Source organism: Lithobates pipiens, unplaced genomic scaffold (assembly GCF_037356315.1).
Source record: "Lithobates pipiens isolate NorthernLeopardFrog02 unplaced genomic scaffold, aLitPip1_a1.2 Scaffold_1, whole genome shotgun sequence".
Taxonomy (NCBI): Eukaryota; Metazoa; Chordata; class Amphibia; order Anura; family Ranidae; genus Lithobates; species Lithobates pipiens.
Window position 1 is genome coordinate 107,638,310 of NW_027507685.1, and position 24,764 is coordinate 107,663,073.

General features: G+C 47.0%; 1 protein-coding gene across 1 annotated transcript in view; it reads right to left on the reverse strand.

The window, feature by feature from the left end:
- Positions 1–24,500, reverse strand: part of GPR173 (G protein-coupled receptor 173) — a 41,588-nt gene extending 17,088 nt beyond the window's left edge. The window contains exon 1 of the mRNA XM_077471851.1: positions 24,312–24,500. The gene's annotated coding sequence lies outside the window, so the exon portion shown is untranslated. The remainder of the gene's footprint in view (positions 1–24,311) is intronic.
- Between the last annotated feature and the right edge of the window lie 264 nt (positions 24,501–24,764).

The window sequence follows — 24,764 nt, forward strand, 5'->3', positions numbered from 1 at the left end:
CCTTAACAACCAGCTATTCTTCACACAGAATTCAAATCGGTCGATCATTTTTCGACAGATCTAAATTCGTATTGTTCCGAAAAATTGGAATTAGTTCGAAAACGAATAAGCAAACAGATTTCAACTAATCTCAGCTAAATTCGTTACTATTTAATTCGGAGATTTGGATACATCTGAATCTCTGAATAACCAAAAATAATTTTCTGAATTAATATTGTGCCCATCAGTGCCGCATATCAGTGCAGCCTATCAGTGCTGCCTCATCAGTGCCTCCTCACCAGAACCCATCAGTGCAGCTTATTGGTGCTGCCTATCAGTGCCCATCAGTGCTGCCTCATCAGTGTCCATCAGTGCAGCGTCATCAGTGAAGGAGAAGAATTACCTTTGTGCAAAATATTATAACAGAAACTAAGAAACACCTTTTTTTTTTTAATTTTCGATCTTTGTGCCCTTCAGTGCTGCCTATCAGTGCCCATCAGTGCCTCATATCAGTACAGCCTCATAAGTGCCTCCTCATCAGTGCCCACCAGTGCCACCTCATCTGTACCCATCAGTGCCCCATATCAGTGCTGCCTCATCAGTGCCTCCTTATCAGTGCCGCCTCATCTGTGCCCATCAGTAACGCATACCAGTGCCGCCTCTACTGTGCCCATCAGTGCAGCCTATCAGTGACCATCAGTGCTGCCTATCAGTGCACATCAGTGCAGAATATCAGTGCAGCCTATCAGTGCCCATCAGTGTAGTCTCATCAGCACACATCAGTGAATGAGAAAAATTACCTGTTTGCAAAATTGTATAACAGAAACTAAGAAAAACTATTTTTTTTCTCAAAATGTTCTATCTTTGTGCCCTTCAGTGCTGCATATCAGTGCCTATCAGTACCCCATATCAGTGCAGCCTCATCAGTGCCTCCTCTTCAGTGCCCACCAGCGCCACCTCATCTGTACACATCAGTGTGGCATATTAGTACAGCCTCATCAGTGCCTCCTTATCAGTGCCGCCTCATCTGTGTCCATCAGTAACGCATATCAGCGCAGTCTTATCAGTGCCCACCAGTACCGCCTCATCTGTGCCCATTAGTGCAGCCTATCAGTGACCATCAGTGCAGCATATCAGTGCCCATCAGTGCAGCCTATCAGTGCCCATGAGTGCTGCCTATCAGTGCACATCAGTGCAGCCTATCAGTGCCCATCAATGCATCCTATCAGTGCCCATCAATGCATCCTATCAGTGCCAATCAATGCATCCTATCAGTGCCCATCAGTGCAGCCTATCAGTGCCCATCAATGCAGCCTATCAGTGCCCATCAATGCATCCTATCAGTGCCAATCAATGCATCCTATCAGTGCCCATCAGTGCAGCCTATCAGTGCCCATCAGTGCAGCCTATCAGTGCCCATCAATGCATCCTATCAGTGCCCATCAATGCCCATCAATGTAGTCTCATCAGTGCACATCAGTGAAGGAGAAAAATTAGCTGTTTGCAAAATTATCGTTTTCCAAAATGTTTTGATTTTTTTCGTTTGTTTAGTAAAAAATAAAAACCTCAGTGGTGAATAAATACCACCAAAAGAAAGCTCTATTTTTGCAAAAAAAAAGTCATGGGAACAGTGTAGCATGACCGCGCAATTGTCATTCAAAATGTGGCAGAGCTGAGAGCTGAAAATTGGTGCCAGGGCAGGAATTGGGGATATGCCCCTGTGCAAAGCCTACTAAGTTTTGGGTCATTGAATTCCATGGACTTGTGATTGTTTCCTGTCTGGCTGATTTTGTATTCTTGTCTATTTTATCTTATATTACATTCGTCTGATGCTTTTTAAAAAAAACAAAAACAAAAAAAAACCCCGAGCAATACAATAATGCGGAGTGTAAAACACTTCACGGTGACATTTTCCATGGCTGCTTAGCGCCGTGCTTTTAAAATATCACATTTTTATGTAGCTGACATGTTGGTCTAGAATAGGATTACCTGACCTTTCTTGCAGTTAAATGTGTGACGGGGGATGTTATTTTTGGAAAAGGTTCTTCTTGCTTAAAATGAGGTCAAATGTAGTTTGAATTCTTTGGCTGTTTCGGCTTATTTTTTTTATTTTTATTTTTTTTATATTTAGACTATCCTTAAAAATGTTCCTTGGCATCACTGTAGGTACAAAAGGTAATTTATTGACAGAAGGGGGTCACAGATAGGCAGACAAGTTTGGATCTTCTGCAGAGCTTTGATTTCCTTAAACAAGACTTTTGAGATTTGTAGGACGGTAGCGAGTTAGAATCACGCCTGAAAAAAAAAAAAATTGTAACTGTCACTTCAGGATCCTCAGTCGGCTTGCTTGGTGTTTTTATCAGAGAGTCCATATTTTTAGCTGTTATTGTGGGATTTTTTTTTTAAGTGAATCCGAGACCAGGCAATCGATATTTACCCCTCACCCCCTTCCTACACTGATGGCACTGATATGCTGCAGTGATGGGCACTGATATGCTACACTGATAGGCAGTAATGATGGCCACTGATGGGCGACACTGATGCCACTGATAGGCTGCACTGATGGGCACTGATAGGAGGCAATGATGGGCACTGATGGGCGACACTGATGGCACTGACAGGCTGCACTGATGGGCACTGATGAGGCAGTACTGATGGGCACTGATGAGGTGGTGCTAATGAGGCGGGACTGATATGCAGCACTGATGGTCACTGATATGCGGCATTGATAGGTGGCAATGATAGGTGGCACTGATAGGCATCACTGGTATTTGTATTGGTGGTATTTAATTACCACTGGGTTTTTAATTTTTGGTAAACAAATTAAAAAAAAACATAAAAACAAAACAAAACACTTTTTCTAGTTTCTGGTATTAATAATAATTCATCGTTTTTTTCTGCTTCACTCATTTGTGCTGATGAGGCTGCACTGATGGGCCCTGATGAGGCAGCTCATATGAGCACTGATGAGGCTGCACTGATATGCGCACTGATTGGCACTAATAGGTGGCAATGCTTGATAGGTGGCAATGATGAGCATTGATAGGCTGCACTGATGGGCATTGATAGGCTGCACTGATGGGCACTGATGAGGCGGCACTAATGGGCACTGATGAGGGGGCACTGATGAGGGGGCACTGATGAGGCTGTACTGGTATGCACACTGATGGGCACTGATAGATGGCAATGATGGTCACTGATTGTCAACACTGATGACACTGATAGGCTGCACTGATGGGCACTGGTGAGGTGGCACTGATAAGGCGGCATTGATATGCGCACTGATGGGCACTGATCGGTGGCAATGATGGGCACTGATGGGTGACACTGATGGCACTGATAGTCTGTACTGATGGGCACTGACTGGTGAGGTGGCACTGATGAGGTGGCATTGATGAGGCTACATTGATATTCGGCACTGATAAGCACTGATGAGACAGCTCATATAGGCATCGATGTGGCTGCACTGATATGCGCAGTGATGGGCACTGATAGGTGGCAATGATGGGCGCTGATGGCACTGATAGGCTGCAATGATGGGCACTGATAGGCTGCACTGATGAGGCGGCACTAATGGGCACTGATGAGGGGGCACTGATGAGGCTGCACTGATATTTGCACTGATGGGCACTGATAGGCGGCAATGATGGGCACTGATGAGGTGGCACTGATGAGGCTGCATTGATATGCGGCACTGATGGTCACTGATTTGCATCATTGATGGGCACTGATAGGTGGCAACGATAGATTGCAATGATAGGTATCACTGATAGCACCTGATGGGCACTGATTGGCAGCACTGGTGGGCATTGTTGGGGCTGCAATTGATAATTGGGACACTGATGATCAGTGCCCTAATTATCAGTGTAGATGTCCCCTGTGTATATTTGCAAGTTTTTCATTTTCTCTCCTCACGTACTGTCAGCGTGAGGGGAAGATCGGACACAGCTGATCACGTGCTAAAGAGCCGCCCTGATTGGCTCTTTACACAGATCTGTGATCAGCTGCGTCCGCAGTCAGTGCAAGCACGGGAGGCCGTCATATGGACGTCCTCTCGGCAAAGTGCGGTCATGCTCTAGCTGTCATTCGGCTGTAGCGCGATCACGAAGGAGCTAAGCATTTAAATATTCTGTGTGTGCTTTAAATCAAGTCCTCACCGACCTCGCCACATGCAATCACTGTGGAGAAATTCCTCCTCAAAGTGCACAGTCAGCTCTCTCAGCAGCTCAGCTCCCCTATCCAGATATCCTGCTCTTTGTTTACATTGAAGATTAGAAGCCTGGAAGGTTGCTCAAAGCGGAGTTCCACCCAAAAATGGAACTTCCACTTTTCAGATTCCCCCCCCCCTCCGGTGTCACATTTTGCACCTTTCCTGGGAGGGGGGAGCAGATACCTGTATAATCCAGGTATTTGCTCCCACTTCTGGGTATAGATCGCCACAGAATCCTTGGCTATCTACGCCATGTCCGGCCCCTCTTCCACCCCTCCCCCCACTGTCTTCTGGGAGACACACAGGTCTCAGAAGACAGCAGAGACCGGTGAGATCGCGCAGCGCGACTCAAACTATGCGCAGTAGGGGACCAGGCTGCGAAGCCGCAAGGCTTCACTTCCTGATTCTTTTACCGAAGATGCCGGCACCTCTACCCGGGAGCCGAGGGACAGATCGGCTTCAGGTGAGGACATTGCGGGCGCCCTGGTTAAGTAAGTATCCATATATTAAAAGTCAGCAGCTGCAGTATTCGTAGCTGCTGACTTTTAATTAATTTTTTCCGGCGGAACTCCACTTTAAAAGAGAAGAATGCCCAATGCTTTTTTGCCCACGTGTAGCTAGGTGACTGGATAAAAATGGAGAGTGAGCGAAACACTGGCTGCAGCTGCTCTCTCTGTAGCTGCTGCCCTGCGGTGTTGAACTGGTTAACATCTCTATCATTGAGAGAAGGGAGCTGTTGAGTTCAGGCAGCAGTGGAACTGTAGTCCAGAGGAGAGAGAGACTGTGTAATCAAGAGATTTTAAACTTAATTTCCCAGAGGGAGATCACCAGGAGCAGGGGAAGGAGTTGCATTTCCTCATACTGTACAGGAAGGACACAGCTTCCTTTTGCTGCGATGGAGACTGGAGAGTGCACATTGCTGTCCAGTGTGTGCCATTACTGCAACATCTCAGCATCCCACGCAAAATCCAGAGTGCTGAGTTTGGGGGTTGCTGACCGTCAGAGAATGCCTACCAGATGTTTGACTAATAGAAATGTGCACGCACAAAAAATGGCTGAATAGAAATGCACATGTGCACTGAAATCTTTTCAGATTGGAGACTAGGTGCGCACATGTGCACAAGAATGCACGTGGGCGTGCACCGACGAGGACCCGGCACACACTCAATGCATGTTGGCGCCAGACTGACTATTTAACCGCTTGCCAACCAGCCACCGCAGTTGCACTGCAGCAACATGGCTCGGCTGCACGTATCGGCACCATGTTACGTCGCTTCTTTTTGTGGCCACTAGGGGCACGCACCACCGCTGCTTGTCCCCTGGAGCCGATGTGATCGCTCGTGACACAGCGAGAACTGGGATCTGTGTGTGTAAACACAGAGACAACAGTTCTCTGAGGGAAGAAGAGACAGATCGTGTGTTCATACAAAGTATGAACACGTAGAAGGGAACACAGTTAACCCCTCGATCACCCCCCTAGGGTTAACCCCTTTCTTGCCAGTGACATTTTTACAGTAATCCGTGCATTTTTATAGCACTGATCGCTGTAATCAATGACAATGGTCCCAAAAATGTGTAAAAATTGTCTGATGTGTCTGCCATAATGTAGCAGTCACATAAAAAATCAAAGATCGCCGCCATTACTAGTAAAAAAAAAAAAATAATAATAAAAATGCTATAAATCTATCCCCTATTTTGTAGACGATATAACTTTTGCGCAAACCAATCAATATACGCTTATTGCGATTTTTATTACCAAAAATATGTAGAAGAATACGTATCGGCCTAAACTGAGGAAAAATTTGCTTTTTTAAAAAAAAAATTGGGGATATTTATTAAAAAGTATAAATATTGTGGGTCTTTTTTCAAATTTGTTGCTCTTTTTTTGTTGATAACACAAAAAATAAATACCGCAGAGATGATCAAATACCACCAAAAGAAAGCTCTATTTGTGGGAGAAAAAGGATGTCAATTTTGTTTGGGTACAACATCGCACGACCGTGCAATTAAAGCGATGTTGTGCCGAATCGCAAAAAATGGCCTGGTCATTCAGCAAACAAATCTTCTGGGGCTGAAGCGGTTAAAGGGGCTCCTGCTCATGCTACAGTGCTGACTGGTCTTTCAGCTGTTCCCTGTGTCCTGTTTTTTTACTCTGCTTGCTCCCCTGTTGCTGACTCAGCTTGCTTTTGACCTGAACTTAGATCCTGCTTCTGCTCTATGGCTAGTTCCCGACCCCGGCTCCGTTCTTGATCACGTCTCTATCTTATGCCTCGGTACCTCGCTGTCCCCTGGGTGCTGACCCTGGCTATTCCTGAGACCACACTTCTGTTCCCAGCTCTGCTCTCACATCTGGTTCACGCGCCTATCTGGCTGTCATCTATCTCAGCTCTGCTCACCACAGCTTGATCCTGTTTCTAACCTGCTAGGAGCTCTGACAAACTTTGCATCTGTAATCCCAGCCCGTGTGGAGTGTCCCTTTAACCTCAGCTGGATCAACTACCATTCCTGACCTGATGTCCCGCCAGCCTGCCAGGGTCTGCAACTCCTATCAGCTCCTGTCGGCACTCGTATTCCTCCTGTCTCTCATTACCCTCTGTTCCACCTTCAGCAGGATCTAGCCTGTAGATACAAGAGAGGCCAACAGGGGCCTCGGGGTGGGGGCTATGGGGGGCTGAAGCCCCAAATGTGACCCTGAAAAGCCCAGAGTCTGGTCCATTTATTTTAAAATGATTAGCCCCGAGTGCCCCGTGAAAGTGTGGCGCCACACTACGCATGAGCGAGGAGGATCGCATGTCCGCCCGGTCACGTGGGCGGAGTGTGCGTCCGTCGTCACGTCACACACAAGGTCCCGCCCGCCGCCGTGATCCCAGGACTGATGGTCCATCATAAGCGTTGCGCTGTCATGATGGACAGATCAGGGTGGCCGAGTGCGGCTGAGTGGCGGTGAGTGTAGCCGAGTCCGGTCGAGTGTGGCCGAGTCCTGCCGAGTGTGGCCGAGTCTAGCTGATGTTCTTGCAGCTATTGCAAACGTTCATCACTACTCTGACCACTAAGGCGGATGCGGTGCAATTAGATGTGGGGCTTATTAGACAGGACATGGACGAAATACGCTCCAGACTGACCACCTCTGAACAGCGTCTGTTGAGAGTCATGGTGCTGATTTCTGCGCCCTCCATACTAAAATTAGGGCCCTTGAGTACAAATCCGAAGATGCTGAAAATCGAAACAGGAGGAACAACCTCCGCATTGTTGGTATGGTGGAGGGGGTTGAGGGTCAGCGTCCGATGGAGTTTGTGGAGGAATTGCTCCGTACTCTCCTGCCATCAGCTTAATTCTCGCCCTTTTATCTTGTTGAGAGGGCCCACCGCATCCCACCCAAGCCGGGTCCCCCGGGGGGCCCCACTGCGTACATTCATCCTCAAGTTCCTGAACTTTGGGGATAGAGATGAGGTGCTCAGGATGGCCAGAGTGAAGGGGGAATTGCTATACCAAAACGACAAACACTAGCGCGGTTTCTTGCTTTATCAATGGGACTGGTGAGCTGCTGTTGTGGGAATCTATTATCTGCTGCCAGAAAGACTGAGCCCTTTAGGAACTGACCATACAGCCATCTAATAGCCCTTTTGCTGCTGGTACTATTCTCATGTGCACCTGTGGTACCATTGGGCCCCAAAGCTAGCCGCCTGAAGAGTTAGGACTAAAGACTGTCCCTTTACAGCTACTACACAGTGACCATTACTTATTTCCTATGTCAGGTGGTACCTCTCAGGGCACATTGCACCATATCCTAGCCATTCTTCTAGAGTGCACTCTAGACTAGGTATAGTATTATAATTCACATTGCAGGTAAAAGAAAAAAAAGCAAACATTTATACTCACCTAGATTGATGTAGCATCGATTTGATGCTGCATCTGTCTCTTGACACATCTACATGGAGAACTGAGCAATCAAAGACTGCTGATTGCTGTTCTTGGTCTTCAGTGAGCAGAGAACCTGTGACTGTCATTGCTCAGTCCCTCCAGCCCCCAGTGGAGAGGGCGAGAGAGGCAGACCTAGACTCTCAGTGGCTCAGTGGGAGGTTGACCCAGCTGCTGGTCCAGGCATCTGGGTGAATCCCAACATTAAAGTCGGAATCTCTCCAGAGTCTGGAGCGGCTGAGTGACATCAGCTGACCAGCAGGCTTAAGAAGAGTAAAATGTTGTATCTGAATGCAGAGAAATCCAAGAACCAACTGGGCAAGCTGAAGGTAAAAAGTACCTTTAATTATTGACTCATCTGTAAGTATACTGGAAATTAAAGGGCCCATGCTGTGCCACTTCCCAATTCATGTGCATTGATAATATTACGCCTACACACCGAATACCGCAGCACAAAACAACAAAGCTACACTGCATGGTACACAATAATTACATGTTCAATGATTCGACACAGGTGTCTGAACTATATATATTGCAAAAAGCTTTCTTTGACAGTAAGAACCCGAGAGGAGCCTGATTAACTTCATATATCCATAATGACTTCATGGGGGGTAACTGTAGTAGATGGATGCTGAGGCTTAGTCAAAGTCAATACATCTCTTCCCTGCACTTAACTGTGCATGTCAGGTTTGTTTGACAACTTCTGTCTTTCATGAATCCATGCTGTCTGTTGCTGTAAAAAAAAATTTTTTAGCAACAGACCGCATGGATTCATGAAGGACAGAAGTTGTCAAACAAACCTTTCCTTTTATGATGAGGTAAGTAAAACCTTGGACAGATGGGTGGTGGTGGACGTGATATACTTGGACAGAGGGATGGCTGTGGACGTGGTATACTTGGACAGAGGGGTGGAGGTGAACATGGTATATTTGGACAGAGGGGTGGCGGTGGACGTGGTACACTTGGATTTTGCAAAAGCATTTGACACAGTTCCCCAAACATGGTTCATGTCTACGGTAAAGTCTACAGGCTTCAAAATATCAGTTTTATAAATGGATAGAAAACTGGCTAAAAGACAGAATCCAGAGAGTAGTGGTTAATGATTCTTACTCTGAATGGTCTAAGGTAGCCATTCTCAACCAGGGTTCCGTGGAACCCTGGGTTTCCTCCAGAGGTTGCTAGGAGTTCCTTGAGCTGTGGCTGATGAAACACCTTTTTGATGGTGCCTACAGTGTTTGAGGTTCAGCATCACTTAGCAAAGCCAGCAGCATGACACCAAATATCTTTTTAGCCATCTTTAAGGGTGGCATTCTGAGCAAAACTTTAAGGGGGATGTTCTTAAGGAGCATTGTTCCTATTGACCCCTGATAAATTGGTTTTAGCAAGGGTTCCTCGAGACCTGAAAATTATTTTTGAAGTTCCTCCAGGGTTAAAATGTTGAGAAAGGCTGGTCTAAGGTTCAGTGTTGGGACCCTTACTTTTTTAATATCTTTATAATTGATATTGGGTCTGGGATTAAAAGTACAATTTCTGTCTTTGCAGATGACGCCAAGCTATGCAGTGGAATAATGTCCTTACAGGATGTCTTCAATTTACAAGCCGATCTCAATGCTCTGTCTAATTGGGCGACTAAGTGGCAGATGAGGTTTAATGTTGTTAAATGTAAAGTTCTGCACTTGGGGGCTAAGAATATGCATCATACATACTAGGGGGAGTACAACTGGGGGGGGGGGGGGGTCCATGGTGGAGAAGGATCTGGGAGAGATCATAAATCTAAATAATAGCATGCAATGCCAAGCTGCGGTTTCCAAAGCGAGCAAAGTCCTTTCTTGTATTAAGAGAGGTATGGACTCCAGAGAGAGAGATATCATTTTCCCCTGTACAAATCATTAGTATGACCTCTTCTGGAATATGCAGTTCAGTTTTGGGCACCAGTTCTCAAAAGGATATCGAGGAACTGGAGAAAGTGCAGAGAAGGGCAACCAAACTGATAAGAGGCATGGAGGAACTCAGCTATGAGGAAAGATTAGAGGAACTGAATCTATTCACTCTTGAGAAGAGGAGATTGGGGGGGGGGGGGTATGATCAACTTGTATAAAAATATATAAGGGGTCCATATAATGAACTTGATGTTGGGTTATTCACTTTACGGTCACCACTGAGGACAAGGGGCACTCTTTACGTCTAGAGGAAAAGAGATTTCATCTTCAAATACGGAAAGGTTTCTTCACAGTAATAGTTGTGAAAATGTGGAATAGACTCCCTGCAGACGTTGTTCTGGCCAGCTCAGTAGATTGCTTTAAAAAAGGCCTGGATTCTTTCCTAAATGTACATAATATAACTGGGTACTAACATTTATAGGTAAAGTTGATCCAGGGAAAATCTGATTGCCTCTCTGGGATCAAGAAGGAATTTTTTCACCTGCTGTAGCAAATTTGATCCTGCTTTTCCGGGGGTTTTTTTTCGCCTTCCTCTGGATCAACTGTGGGTATAGGATTGGGTATATGGGATTGTATGATATTTTTTATTTTATTTATTTATTTTTATGGTTGAACTTGGACTTGTGTCTTTTTTCAACCTGACTAACTATGTAACTATGTAACTATGCACTATCATCTACCCATAAGATGTACCTAGTGGGACTGTTTTTTGTTGAGGGTTTGGATACGTTTTGAAGTTTTGAGATGTTTCTTGTGGGCATTGAATTGGCAACCCTGTGGACTGGCCCTTCAGAGCATCCTCTGGTGAGCCCTCACCCCATACAAATACAGTGCCACTGCGACATGTGCATTACATGATAGTTTGCAAGGCCACATGGGAAGCCATGATTATAGTTTGGGTGGGGTTGGTCCCTACAGCGGTAGGTTAGGGCACGGTGGGGTTAGAGTCAAGAGTAGTTTGGAGAAAGGAGGGCTGCATGGAGCCCTTTAGGAGAGTTAGGGCCTCAACAGTTTGTAAAACTACATGGGAAGCCATAGGTATAGCTTGGGTGGGGTTGGTGCCTACAGTCTTAGGGTAGGGTGGACTGAGGAAGAGTCATTTGGATAGAGGTCTGATTGGAACTCTTAAGGGAGATTTAGACCCCTTAACAGTTCATAAGGCCGCATAAGAAGCCATTCGTTGGTGCCTACAATGTCAGGGTAATGTGGAATGGGGAAGAGTCAAGAGTAGTTTGAAGAGAGAAGAAGAGATCTGATCGTAGCCCTTGTGGGAGAATTAGGCCCTCAACAGTTCATAAAGCCACACGAGAAGACATGGGTGAAGCTGGGGTGGGGTCATGCCTACAGTGTCAGGGTAGAGTGGAGTGGAGAGGATTAAAGAGAATTTGGGATAAAGAGGAGGTCTGATTGGAGCCCTCATGGGAGAGTTAGGCCCTCAACAGTTTGTAAGGCCACATGGGATGCCATGGGTATAGGTGGGGATGGTGCCTACAATGTAAAGGAAGGGCGGAGTGGGGAAGAGTCCAGAGTAGTTTGGAGAGAGAAGAGGAGGTCTGAATATAGCCCTTGTTGGAGAGTTAGGACCTGAACAGTTTGTAAGACCTCAAGGGAAATCACAGGTATAGCTGGGGTAGGGCCACTGCCTACATTGTCAGGGTAGGGCAGAGTGGGGAAAAGTCAAAAGTAGCTTGGGTAGAGAAGAGAAAGTCAGATCAGAGCCCCTGTGGAAGAGTTAGGTCCTCAACAGTTTGTATGACCATTTGGGAAGCCATGGGTGTAGCTGGGGTGGGGTCAGTGCCTACAGTGTCAGGGTAGGGTGGAGTGAGGAGAGGTCAAGAGTAGTTTGGATAAAGAGGCGGTCTGATTGGAGACCTAGTGGGAGACTTAGGTCCTCAACAATATGTAAGGCCATATGGAAATCCATAGGTTTAGGTGGGCATGGTGCCTACAGTGTCAAGGTAGGGCAGAGTGGGGAAGGGTCATGAGTAGTTTGGAGAGAGAAGTAGAGGTCTGAACATAGCTCTTCTTGGAGTGTTAGGACATCTAAAGTTTGTAAAGCAACATGGGAAGCCATAAGTACAGCTTGGGGTGGGGTTAGTGACTACAGGTTCAGGGTAGGGCAGAGAGGGGAAGAGTCAAGAGTAGTTTGGAGAGAGAAGAAGAGGACTAAAGATAGACTAGACTAAACATAGCCCTTATGGGAGAGTTAGGCCCTCAACAGTTTGTAAAGCTACAGGGGAAGCCATAGGTATACAGTAGCTTGTGTGGAGTGTACATTTAGCTGACCGACTAAAGTTCTCCTTTAAAAGAGGGTTGGAATATGGGGAAATCTTTTTTGTTGATACTTGTTCAGGTCTCAATCAAAGTGGAATTTTTATTTTCATTTAAAGTTCCATTTCACCAGTGAAAGCTCTGATTCATGCGCCTAGGTATGTTTTTCGATGGTTAAAGTAGTATTAAACTCCTAACATTTTTTTAAAACAAATTTGTTGGTGCTCAGTGGGAAAAGTGCCCCTTACATTGGTGGTCAGTGGGAAAAGTGTCCCTAATGCTGCGTACACACGACCGGACATTCCGGCAGACTAGGTCCGAAGAGATTAGTCCGTCGGACTATACGATCGTGGGCTAATCCGATCATAGAAACCTAGAAATAACACATGTTTCAAATCTATCCGACGTACTCAATTCCGACTGACTAAAATCGGGAAAACTGTTCCTCTGTGTGCTGGTCCGTCAGATCAAATAAGATGCAAAGGAAGCTATTGGCTACTGGCTATTGAACTTCCTTGTTTAGTTCAAAACTAACGGACTTAGTAGTTTGTTCGGAAAATCCATCAGAACTCCGCCGAAAGTCCGTTGGACCTAGTCTGCCAGAAAGTCCGGTCGTGTGTACATTACATTGGTTGTCAGTGGGAAGAATGTTTCTTACATTGGGGGCCAGTGGGAAGAATGTTCCTTACATTGGTGATCAGTGGGAAGAATGTTCCTTACATTGGTGATCAGTGGGAAGAATGTTCCTTACATTGGTGAGCAGTGAGAAGAATGTTCCTTACATTGGTGATCAGTGGGAAGAATGCTCCTTACATTGGTGATCAGTGAGAAGAATGTTCCTTACATTGGTGATCAGTGAGAAGAATGTTCCTTACACCGGTGGTCAGTGGGAAGAATGTTCCTTACATTGGTGATCAGTGGGAAGAATGTTCCTTACATTGGTGATCAGTGGGAAGAATGTTCCCTACATTGGTGATCAGTGGGAAGAATGCCTCTTACATTGATGACCAGTGGAAAGAATGCCCCTTACTTTCATGGCCAATGGGAAGAATGTCCCTTACACTAGTGGTCAGTGGAAAGAATGTTCCGTACATTGGTGGTCAGTGGAAAGAATGCATCTTACACTGATGGTCAGTGGGAAGAATGCACCTTACATTGGTGGCCGTTTGGGAAGAATGTTCCTTACATTGGTGGTCAGTGGGAAGAATGCACCTTACATTGGTGGCGTTTGGGAAGAATGTTCCTTACATTGGTGGTCAGTGGGAAGAATTCTCCTTAAATTGGAGGTCAGTTGGAAAAATGCTGTAAGAGAAAGGAGCCACAGCAGTGGCAGCAGTCATGGCACCAGCCTTAACTGGAACATAGACAAGGAATAAAAGATAAGGAAGCTGCAGTGATCAAATCTGCTGATTAAAATGCCTAAAACTGCAAGTTTAATACCATTTTAGGCTTTTTATGGTACATAATATTGAATTTTATATCTTGTTCTATTAGATGATTGGTTCAGATGTAGATCGAAAAATTAGGCAAGAGGGGTTACCAAGAAACCCAATAAGGTTCTCCATCTTCTCTCCCTATTTTCTTCTTCAATGGTGGAAGGGTTACTAGTGCACCTTATGTGTGAACATCCGGTTGACCAATATGAAGGTGAATGGTCTTAAGGATTTACACCCAAACTTTCACAAAGTCTGGTAGCCCTGGATAAGCTGCCGCTTTCCCATACTTACTACCGACTAGTAGCGGTCCTTTATAGGTGTTGTCTGTCCCGGTCCCAAGTTTGTGATACCTTTTTCCCCCCTCTTGCTCCTCTCTCCTTTCTTGCTTTCCTCCCCCTTCCTTTCTTTTTCTTCGTTCTTCTTTTCTTTTACCAGATGAGACTTGTCATTGGGGATTGTCAACCCTTAGAGGACATCTTGACAATAATAGAAATGTTTGCTTTGACTTTCCTACTGGTCCTTGGCTAGTCCTTTGCTGATATAATATTATACATTGTCTATTTGTACTTGTTCTTAAACTTGACTTTTTAGTTCCGCCCCTGTGTGGGCAAACCGTGAGCTTGTTATGTTTACTTTGAAAATTCAAGAAAAATATTGAAACAGAAAGTCTACACGCCCACATCCTAACATATTTTCTGTGCTGGGGACTTGAAGCGGAGGCCTTTTGGACAAGTTAAATGCTACCTTCAGTCTTGCACAGGTGTAGCGGCTCCTCTGCTGGATTGAAGTGGCTTCCTTTGATTTCACTGCACACTGTGAGCTTCTCACCATGTGCATTAGAAGCTGCAGCAAGAACCATTATCTAGGTCTTAGGTCTCCAGCCTGTGTGTCCTTGGCCCGTCGTCCCTCTCATTCATTGGACTTCAGTTCAGTTCAGAGCCACAACTAGAACCTTCAGGGCCCCAGTGCAAGAAAGCATGAAGGACCCCCCCCCCTCCCTCAAAAAAGCATGATTTTTATACATTTTCTTTCCAGGGATCATTCCGCTGCAGGTGATGGAGTAGTGGCAGAGGTGGGGTATGGTGCGGGGGAGGGTGGGATCAATCCACTGATAGCGGTGGGGGTAGGGAAGTGGGGTCAGTGGCAGTGGTGGTTGCAGGACTGGCCCAAGACATTGTGCTGCCTGGGTCCATAATGAAATGCTACCCCCCCCAAAAAAAAAAAAATTATATGACATACCATTAAGTTCAATTCCAAGGGGCAGGCTAGGGCAGTATAGGGACAGGCTAGGCTAGTATATGGACAGGCTAATGCAGTATAGGAGCATGTTCGGGTAGTATATAGACAGGCTAGGGTAGCATACAGACAAGCTAGGGAAGTATATGGGCAGGCTGGGATAGTATATAAACAGGCTAGGATAGTATACGGACAAGCTAGGGCAGTATAGGGGCAGGCTGGGGCAGTATATAGACAGGCTACGGTAGTATATAGACTGGCTAGGGCAATATAGGGGCAGGCTGGGATAGTATATAGATAGGGTAGGGTACTATATTGACAGGCTAGAGCAGTATAGGGGCCGGTTGGGGTAGTATATAGACAGGCTAGGGTAGCATATAGACAGGCTAGGGGAGTATAGGGGCAGACTGGGGTAGTATATAGACAGGCTAGGGTAGTATATGGACAAGCTAGGGCAGTATAGGGGCAGGCTGGGATAGTATATAGACAGGCTTGGGTAGTATATAGACAGGCTAGAGCAGTATAGGGGCAGGTTGGGGTAGTATATAGACAGGCTAGGGTAGCATATAGACAGGCTAGGGTAGTATAGGGCAGGCTGGGGTAGTATATCGACAGGCTGGGGTAGTATATGGACAAGCTAGGGCAGTATAGGGGCAAGCTGGGATAGTATATAGACAGGCTAGGGTAGTACATGGGCAGGCTAGGGCAGTATAGGGGCAGGCTGGGGTAGTATATAGACAGGCTAGGCTTAAGGTTGCCATCTGCCCAGGATTTACCTGGACAGTTCGGGTTTGGAATTATGCGTCCGGGTTTCAGACCACCTGAAACCCGGACACATTATTTAGACTATGGCTTCCCAGCAGGTTTGCTGGCTGCAGTTGTCTAAGCTGAGAGTGTCTGTTACCCTCTTTCAAACTGCCCAAAGCCAGCACTAACCCCCCCCCCCCCCAAACACACACACAGACAGGAGAATAGAGATGACACAATCTGCGCCTCTTCCCCCCACCCCTACCCCTCTGTGTATACCCACACTACAATCCCCACTGCTGTGCCTCAGAATAAGAAAGTAAGCTGGGGCTGGAAATTTGAAGTCCAGCAGCCTCAGATACACCTGGATTACTGCCAAGGGGTGAGTGAGCTCACCACCCATCCCTGTCTGTAACTGAAGTCTTCCTCTTCTCTCTCCTGCCTCTGAGTAAGTACACTAAGGCAAATCAGGGTTCTCAGAGCATCCCTTACATCGGATTTTCCCTTTACACCAGAGGTCACAGTGTTTCCCCTTACATCAGAGTCTTCTGTGTACATCAGAGTTCTCAGTGTTCCCACTTAAATCAGGGCTCCCAGAGCATCCCTTATGTTAGAGGCTCCAGAGTTCTCCCTAACATCAGAGTCTGCAGAGTCCCCTCTTACAGAGAAAGGGAACTCTGTAAGTTCAGATGTAAAAGGGGAAATCTGTGGACTCTGATGTAAAGGGGGACTCTTGTTCTTAACTTCATATGATTAGAAATGTTATTTAATAGCAAAAGATATGTATAGTTTATTCCATAACAAAAAAAATTGCCATGCACCACTAACGTGTTCGGGTTTAACTTGAAGAAAAGGTGGCAACCCTAGCTAGGGTAGTATATGGACAATCTAGGGCAGTATATGGGCAGGCTGGGATAGTATATAGACAGGCTAGGGTAGTATATAGACAGGCTAGGGCAGTATAGGGGCAGGCTGGGATAGTATATAGCCAGGCTAGGGTAGTATATAGACAGGCTTAGGTAGTATATAGACAGTCTAGGGTAGTATATGGACAGGCTAATGCAGTATAGGGGGAGGCTTGGGTAGTATATAGACAGGCCAGGGTAGTATATAGACAGACTAGGGTAGCATATAGACCGGCTAGGGCAGTATAGTGGCAGGCTGGGGTAGTACATAGACAGGCTAGGGTAGTATATGGACAAGCTAGGGCAGTATAGGGACAGGATGGGATAGTATATAGACAGGCTAGGGTAGTATATAGACAGGCTAGGGTAGTATATGGACAAGCTAGGGCAGTATATGGGCAGGCTGGGATAGTATATAGACAGGCTAGGGTAGTATATGGACAAGCCAGGGCAGTATATGGGTAGGCTGGGATAGTATTTAGACAGGCCAGGGTAGTATATGGACAAGCTAGGGCAGTATATGGGCAGGCTGGGATAGTATATATACAGGCTATGGTAGTATATAGACAGGCTAGGGTAGTATATAGACAGGCTAGGGCAGTATAGGGGCAGGCTGGGATAGTATATAGACAGGCTAGGGTAGGGTTGCCACCTGTCCGGAATTCACCAGGGAAGGCAAAATCTAAGCAGATTAAAGGTCAGTTTTAATGTATATGCATTACACTGTGTATTAAGCTGTTCGCCTTTTAAAACTACTTTATTTTGAATAAAAGGTGTAATTAAAATGGTGCTGGAGGGTCATATGCAGCCCCTGGGTTGGTGGGTGGGCACCAGCTGTATAACAAGCAGAAAATTCTTACCTGGCTGGAAAATATTAAAATATTTTCCCTTTTGCCCCATCAGCCAGTAGTGTTTGTAGTCACAGGTAGGATTATGTCTACACCACTAGTGCCTTTAAAGCCAAATTTTAGCAAAATACACAAATTATATATATATGTAAGAGAAACTGTGTTACCCATCAAAAGAGTTGTATTTATGTCCATCCGGTTCTGAGATTTACACAGCTCCACCACACAGTGCAACCCTGTTTGGCAGACATGCGGACCAGTGGCATAACAGTAGCCATAGGAACCCATGTGGCTGCTATGGGACCTGGGATAGGAGGGGGGCCGCTTTAGGGTGACTATTAAGGAAAAACAAATTTTGAAGCTTCCAGTATGGGACTGTCAAATCCTGGGGTCGTCTAGTCAAGTGGATATCAACCTTAGTGAGACCGGGACCCCAATAAAACCTTCCAAAACCTTCCATGCCCCAACAGTTAAAAGAAAGTTTATAACCATACAATAAAATATGAGAATGCAAGAGAATAGCCCCTAAATTATTGGTGTTAGTGGGCTTGAGCCCCCCCCCCCCCCAGGAGAGAATAGCTCCCCAAATGAAGGGTGTCAGTGGGTTTGTGACCCCCAAGAGGGAATGTCTTCCAAATTATTGGTGTCAGAGGGCTTGAGGCCCCCAAGTAGAGACTAGTTCCCCAAATGAATGGTGCCAGTGGGCTTGTGGCCCCCAGGAGAGAATAGCTCCCCAAATTAATGGTGCCAGTGATATGGTGGCCCCCCAGTAGAGAATAGTTCCCCAAATGAATGGTGCCAGTGTGCTTGTGACCCCCAGGGGAGAATAGCTCCCTGAATTAATGATATCAGTGGTATGGTGGCCCCCAAGTAGAGGATAGTTCCCCAAATGAATAGTGTCAGTTGGCTTGTGACCCCCAGGAGAGAATAGCTCCCCAAATAAATGGTGTCAGTGGTATGGTGGCCCCCAAGTAAAGAATAGTTCCCCAAATGAATGGTGTCAGTGGGCTTGTGGCCCCCAGGGGAAAATAGCTCCCTAAATGAATGGTGTCAGTGGACTTGTGGTCCCCAGGAGAGAATATCTTCCCAAATTAACAGTGTCAGTGGGATTGTGACCCCCAACCCTCCCCCAGGAGTGAATAGCACCCCAAATGAATGGTGTCAGTGGGTTTGTGCCCCCCAGGAAAGAATAACTCCCCAAATAAATTATGTCAGTGGGATTGTGGCCCCCATGAGAGAATAGCTCCCCAAATTGGCGTCTGTGGGATTGTGGCCCCCAGGAGAGAATAGCTCTCCAAATTAATGCTGGCAGTGGGCTTGTGGCAAAGAGGGGAAAACAGACCCACAGACCCACAGTTGGGGCAAGAGAATACCCCCTTAAAATATTGGTGTCAGTGGGCTTGAGGCCCCCCAGTAGAGAATAGCTCCCCAAATGAATGGTTTCAGTGGTCTTGTGGTTCCCGGTAAAGAATAGCACCCCAAATAAATGGTGTCAGTGGGCTTGTGGCCCCCAGTAGAGGAATAGCTCCCCAAATGAATGGTGTCAGTGAGTTTGTGGTCCCCAAAAGAGAATATCTCCAAAATTATTGGTGTCAGTCGGCTTGAGGCCCCCAGTAGTGAATAGCTCCCCAAATGAATGGTGTCAGTGGGTTTGTGCCCCCGGTAAAGAATAGCTCCCCAAATGAATAGTGTCAGTGGGCTTATGGACTCCAGCAGAGCATAGCTCCCCAAATGAATGATGTTAGTGGGCTTGTGGCCTCCAGCAGAGCATAGCTCCCCAAATTAATGATGTCAGTGGGCTCGTGGCCTCCAGTAGAGAATAGTTCCCCAAATGAATGGTGCCAGTGGACTTGTGGACTCCAGAAGAGAATATCTTCCCAAATGAATAGTGTCAGTGGGATTGTGACCCCCCGGGAGTGAATAGCTCCCCAAATTAATGATGTCAGTGGGATTGTGGCCTCCAGGAGAGAATATCTTCCCAAATGAATGATGTCAGTGGGCTTGTGACCCCCCCCAGGAGTGAATAGCTCCCCAAATGAATGGTGTCAGTGGGATTGTGCCCTCCAGGAGAGAATAGCTCCCGAAAAAATTTGTGTCAGTGGGGTTTTGGCCCCCAAGTAGAGAATAGTTCCCCAAATGAATTGTGCCAGTGGACCTGTGGCCCCCAGAAGAGAATATCTTCCCAAATGAATGGTGTCAGTGGGATTGTGACCCCCCCACGAGTGAATAGCTCCCCAAATGAATGGTGTCAGTGGGCTTGTGGCCCCCAGGGGAAAACAGCCCCACAGTTGATTGGTGTCAGTGGACTTGTTGCACCCAGGGGAAATCGGCTCCTCAATTCATTGCTGTCAGTGAGATTGTGGCTCCCAGGGGGAAATAGCCCCAGAAATCTATTATGTTAGTGGGATTATAGTTACCAAGGAAAAACAGACCCTATGTTAATTGTTGTTAGTCGAATTGTGGCCCCCAGGTGAAAACATTCCGTCAATTCCTTGGTGTCAATGGGATTATAACCCCCAGGAGAAAACAGCCACTCTGTTCACTGAGATTGTGGCCTCCAGGGGAGAAAAACTCCTCCAATTTTGAAATAGTAGCCCCCAAGAGGAAAACAGACCCGGAGTTCAATGGTGTCAGTGGGTTTGTGGTCCCCAGGGGGGGAAATAGCCCCTCATATCATTGGCATCAGTGGGATAGTGCCTCCCAGGAAAGGCTGGCCCCTCATATCTTTGGTGTAAGTGGGATAGTGGCCCCCAAGGGCAGAATGGCCCCAAATCATTGGTTTTATTGGTGGTAGTTACCTTAGGACAGTAACCACCGCAGACCACAGATGAGTATAGTGCACTGCCTGCCAGTACTCTTCTAATGGCATCTTTCTCAGCACAGCGGCACCAAAATTGTTTCGGATCCGGTCAGGTGCAGCTCAATCCATCCACAGAGTGACCTCAGCCTGGATACTCTCATTCATAAAAAGTAGTAGTAGTACCCCAGCTTTTTAGGTGACTCCAGTCGACCTGTCTGAGCCTGCAATGACAGCAATAGCTGGCGGAACAAACAAGAAGTCACAGCATGGCTGGAGGGGGGAAGTGACCCAGTAGGCAATGGCCAGTTGGTTGAGTCAAAGATCCCCCTTGAAGTGGGACGACGCATTTTAGCAGTATAGATTTGCCTGCTACAGATTAAAATTATTCCTGTATGTCTAATGCAGTCCCAATCCCAGAGTTTCCCCTCTACTATATCCCTGTATGTCTAATGCAGTCCTGATCCTGGAGTTTCCCCTCTGCTATATCCCTATATGTCTAATGCAGTCCCAATCCCAGAGTTTCTCCTCTGCTATATCCCTGTATGTCTAATGCAGTCCCAATCCCAGAGTTTCTCCTCTGCTATATCCATGTATGTATAATTCAGTCCCAATCCCTGAGTTTCTGTCCTGCTATAACCCTGTATGTCTAATGCAGTCCCAATCCGAGAGTTTCTCCTCTGCTATATCCCTGTATGTTTAATGCAGTCCCAATCCTAGAGTTTCTCTTCTGCTATAACCCTGTATGTCTAATGCAGTCCCAATCCGAGAGTTTCTCCTCTGCTATATCCCTGTATGTCTAATGCAGTCCCAATCCCAATTTTTTTCCTATAATGTGGAACCAAAATAATTAGGAAGTGCGGCTGTCCCAGAACTGTAGAGATATAGATTAGCACAGGAACATTTCAGCATTGTGTTTTCTGACTGAAATATAAGAAGTTGGCTCTTGTTTCGACCCACAGGTGCCCACCTGAAACTGGAATACCAGTTGGCATTAGATACCTTAACAGTGCTCGACTGATTTTTAACTTTCAACTTTTGTTGGGTCTGGTGGTGCCTGCAGGGCTACCCATGGCTCGAATTCTGGCCAATTTAGCAGGTGTCGGATTAAATTCAACCTGTCTATGGGGGTCTTTGGAGACTGAGGCCTTCTTACATCAGACTGGTGGAAATCAGTGCTAACTCAGATCTTTTACAATTCTCCCGGCACTGGTTGTTAGGTCCATAAGTACCAAAGGACCGAATACTGCCCCAGGCCTTAAGTTCTACACCAGGGCTGTATGTACTGCTTGCCTACTCTTGGTTCTCATGCAACATGCCTGGCACACATATACACATCAGCTGTCAGTGCCCTTTTCCCTTTATAATAGGATCTTAATGCTTTTCATGGATAAGTCCCTCAGATACCCACTCCTGGCCTGGCTATGACTTCAGAGGCCTTGGCATTCCAATTGGGCATGACTCAGCCAACTGCCCCCATAGAAAGGTCGTTCCAGAGCACAGGAGGTTATGTCTGTGCAGGGGGAGCTGTATGTGATGCTTGCCTTTGTTGCTGGTGACAAAGACCATAACGGTGGGTGCCTACCTCTGTATATGCTACTTGCCTTTGTTGGTGGTGTAAAAACGCCATAATAGTGGATGCCTACGTCTGCCAAGGGCTGTAATAATGCTCGCCTTCAATGTTGGCTACAAAGGCTGTAATAGTGGATGTCTACCTCTGCCAAGGGCTGTATGTTCTGCTAGCCTTGAAATTTGGTGACAAAGGCTGTAATAGTAAATGCCTATTTCTGCCAAGGGTTGTACATGCTGCTTACCTTCAATGTTGATGACAAAGGCCATAGCAGTGGATGTCTACCCCTGTCAAGGGCTGTATGTGCTGTTTGCCTTCAAAGTTGGTGACAAAGTCTATGATGGTGGATGTCTACCTCTGCCATGGGCTGTATATGCTGCTGCCTTCAATGTCTGTGACAAAGGCCATAATGGTGAATGCCAAGGGCTGTGCTTGCTGATTGACTTCAGTTTTGGTACCAAAGGTTCTAATGGTGGATGCCTATCTCTACCAATGGCTGTAGGTGCTGCTGCCTTCAATGTCGGTGAAAAGGCCCTAATGGTGGATGTCTATCTCTGTCAAGGGCTATATGTACTGCTTGCCTTCAATGTTGGTGCCAAAGACTGTAATAGTGGATGCCTATCTCTACCAATATCTGTATGGAATGCTTTCATTCATTGTTGGTGACAAAGGCCATAATGGTGGATGCCTATGTCTGCCAAGGGCTGTATATGCTGCTTGCCTTCAGTGTTGGTGACAAAGGCCATAGCAGTGGATGTTTTCTCCTACCAAGGGCTGCACATGCTACTTGCCTTCAGTGTTGGGGACAAAGGTCATAACGGTGGATGCCTACCTCTGCCAAGGGCTTTAGTGATGCTTGCCTTCAGCGACGGTGACATTGACCATAGCAATGGATGTTTTCCTCTACCAAGGGCTGCACATGCTGCTTGCCTTCAATGCTGGTGACAAAGGCCTTAACGTTGGAAGCCTGCCGCTGCCAAGGGCTGTAGTGATGCTTGCCTTCAGTGTTGGCGACAAAGGCCATAGCAGTGGATGCCTACCTCTGCCAAGGGCTGCACATGCTGCTTGCCCTCATTGTTGGTGACAGCAGTCATACCGTTGAATGCCTATCTCTGCCAAGGTCTGTATGTGCTGCTTGCCTTTAATGTTGGTGACAAAGGCCAGAAAGTTGGATGTCTACCTCTGCCAAAGGCTGTACATGCTGCTTGCCTTCAGTGTTGGTGACAAAGGCCAAAATGCTGGATGCCTACCTCTGCAAGGGGCTGTACATGCTGCTTGCCTTCAATGTTGGTGACAAAGGCCATAACGTTGGATGTCTACCTTTTTCCAGTGGCTGTACATGCTGCTTGCCTTCAATGTTGGTGACAATGACAAAGGCCATGACGGTGGATGCCTATCTCTCCCAAGGGCTGTACGTGCTGCTAGCCTTAAATGTTGGTAACAAAGGCCATAACATTGGATGTCTATCTCTGCCAAGGGCTGTACGTGCTGCTTGCCTTCACTGTCAGTGACAAAGGCCGTAGCAGTGGATGCCTACCCCTTGGTTCTCATGCAGCATGCTTGGCACACACACCAGCTGTCAGTGCCACGTCCCCTTTATTATACGATCTGGATGCCTTTCTCAGAGAAGCATGTTAGATTAACCCTTGGCTGCGATCTCCAAGGCCTTGGCATGCCAAGTAGGCATTACAGCCATAACCCAGCAACCCCCATGGGGGAGGGGGGGGGGTCACTATAGCACACATGGGGCTATGTCTGTGCAGGGGGGGTTAACAAGCCAAACAGAAGCTGCAGTAACACATTCAATAGAAAGGCCTGTGTCTCAAATTAAGCTTTTATGTACCTGCAACAACAATACTGCCTTAGACAATGGCCAGGCATAGGACCGTCATCGCACACAAAGGAGGCCTGGAGCCTCTTCTGGGTTCAATAGCCTCACAATCTGCTTCCTTACACACAAAGGTGCAGTAACCCTTTCACAGCTAAAAAGCCTGGACCACCACCAAGGCCCTTCTGGTGGAGAAAGGGTGAAGGCTGGGGGCAGCGGACAGCAGCCTCTCGGCCCCCCCCCCCAAGCTACCATAAGAGGTGTTTGATGAAGTGGAGAATTAGATGGTGTTCAACCTGAATTCCCCATTACTGTATGGCTACACCACCCCTCCTGTCATTTGTGGAGTGACAGACGGAATAAAGGATGGTAGACATGACTGCTTGGAGATACGGAGAGTGCGGGGTAGATGGAAAAAAACGATGGGGGGGGGGGTGCCCAGGCATACACATCATAGAGTGATACGGTAATCATTGCTATAGGAGAGGTGGTCTATGAGGAACAAGAGATATCATTAGACAGGAGACGGTGGGGGAAGACGGACGGACACACAGATGGGAAGAGCCTGTCCCTCTTGACCCCTCCAGGTATGTGACAAGCAACGCAGGGAATCATCCCAGCCTTACCTGCTCGGCTGCTGGGCGTTAGCGGTGACCCAGCTGGAGATGGCACCAGGAAACGGTCTGTCAGGGGTGCCTGTCTGATTTTTCCTTCCAGGCCACTCCAGCAAAAGGGAACCAGCCATCTTCTACATGGTGGGGAGGGGGAGGCAGGGAGCGAAGGATAGAGATGGAGAAGGGAGGGAGGGTGGTGGTGGTGGTGGGGGGGATGCTGATGGTGGGGAGGTATCCGCCTCTAGTTGCCATGGATACAGGAGCCGGATGACTTGTTGGCTCCGGATGTTCGCAGGGATAGGGCTCCATCCCTCCCCTGCTCCCATCTGACATCATTCTGGGAAAGCTGCACTGGGTCTGGGTACAGAGGACGCTCCATTAATCTGTCTCCCTCTCAGCCTCGCCGGCCTGGACGTATATCGGCTTCGGAAGCGGAAAGGCTTTGATTCCACAGATTCATCATCC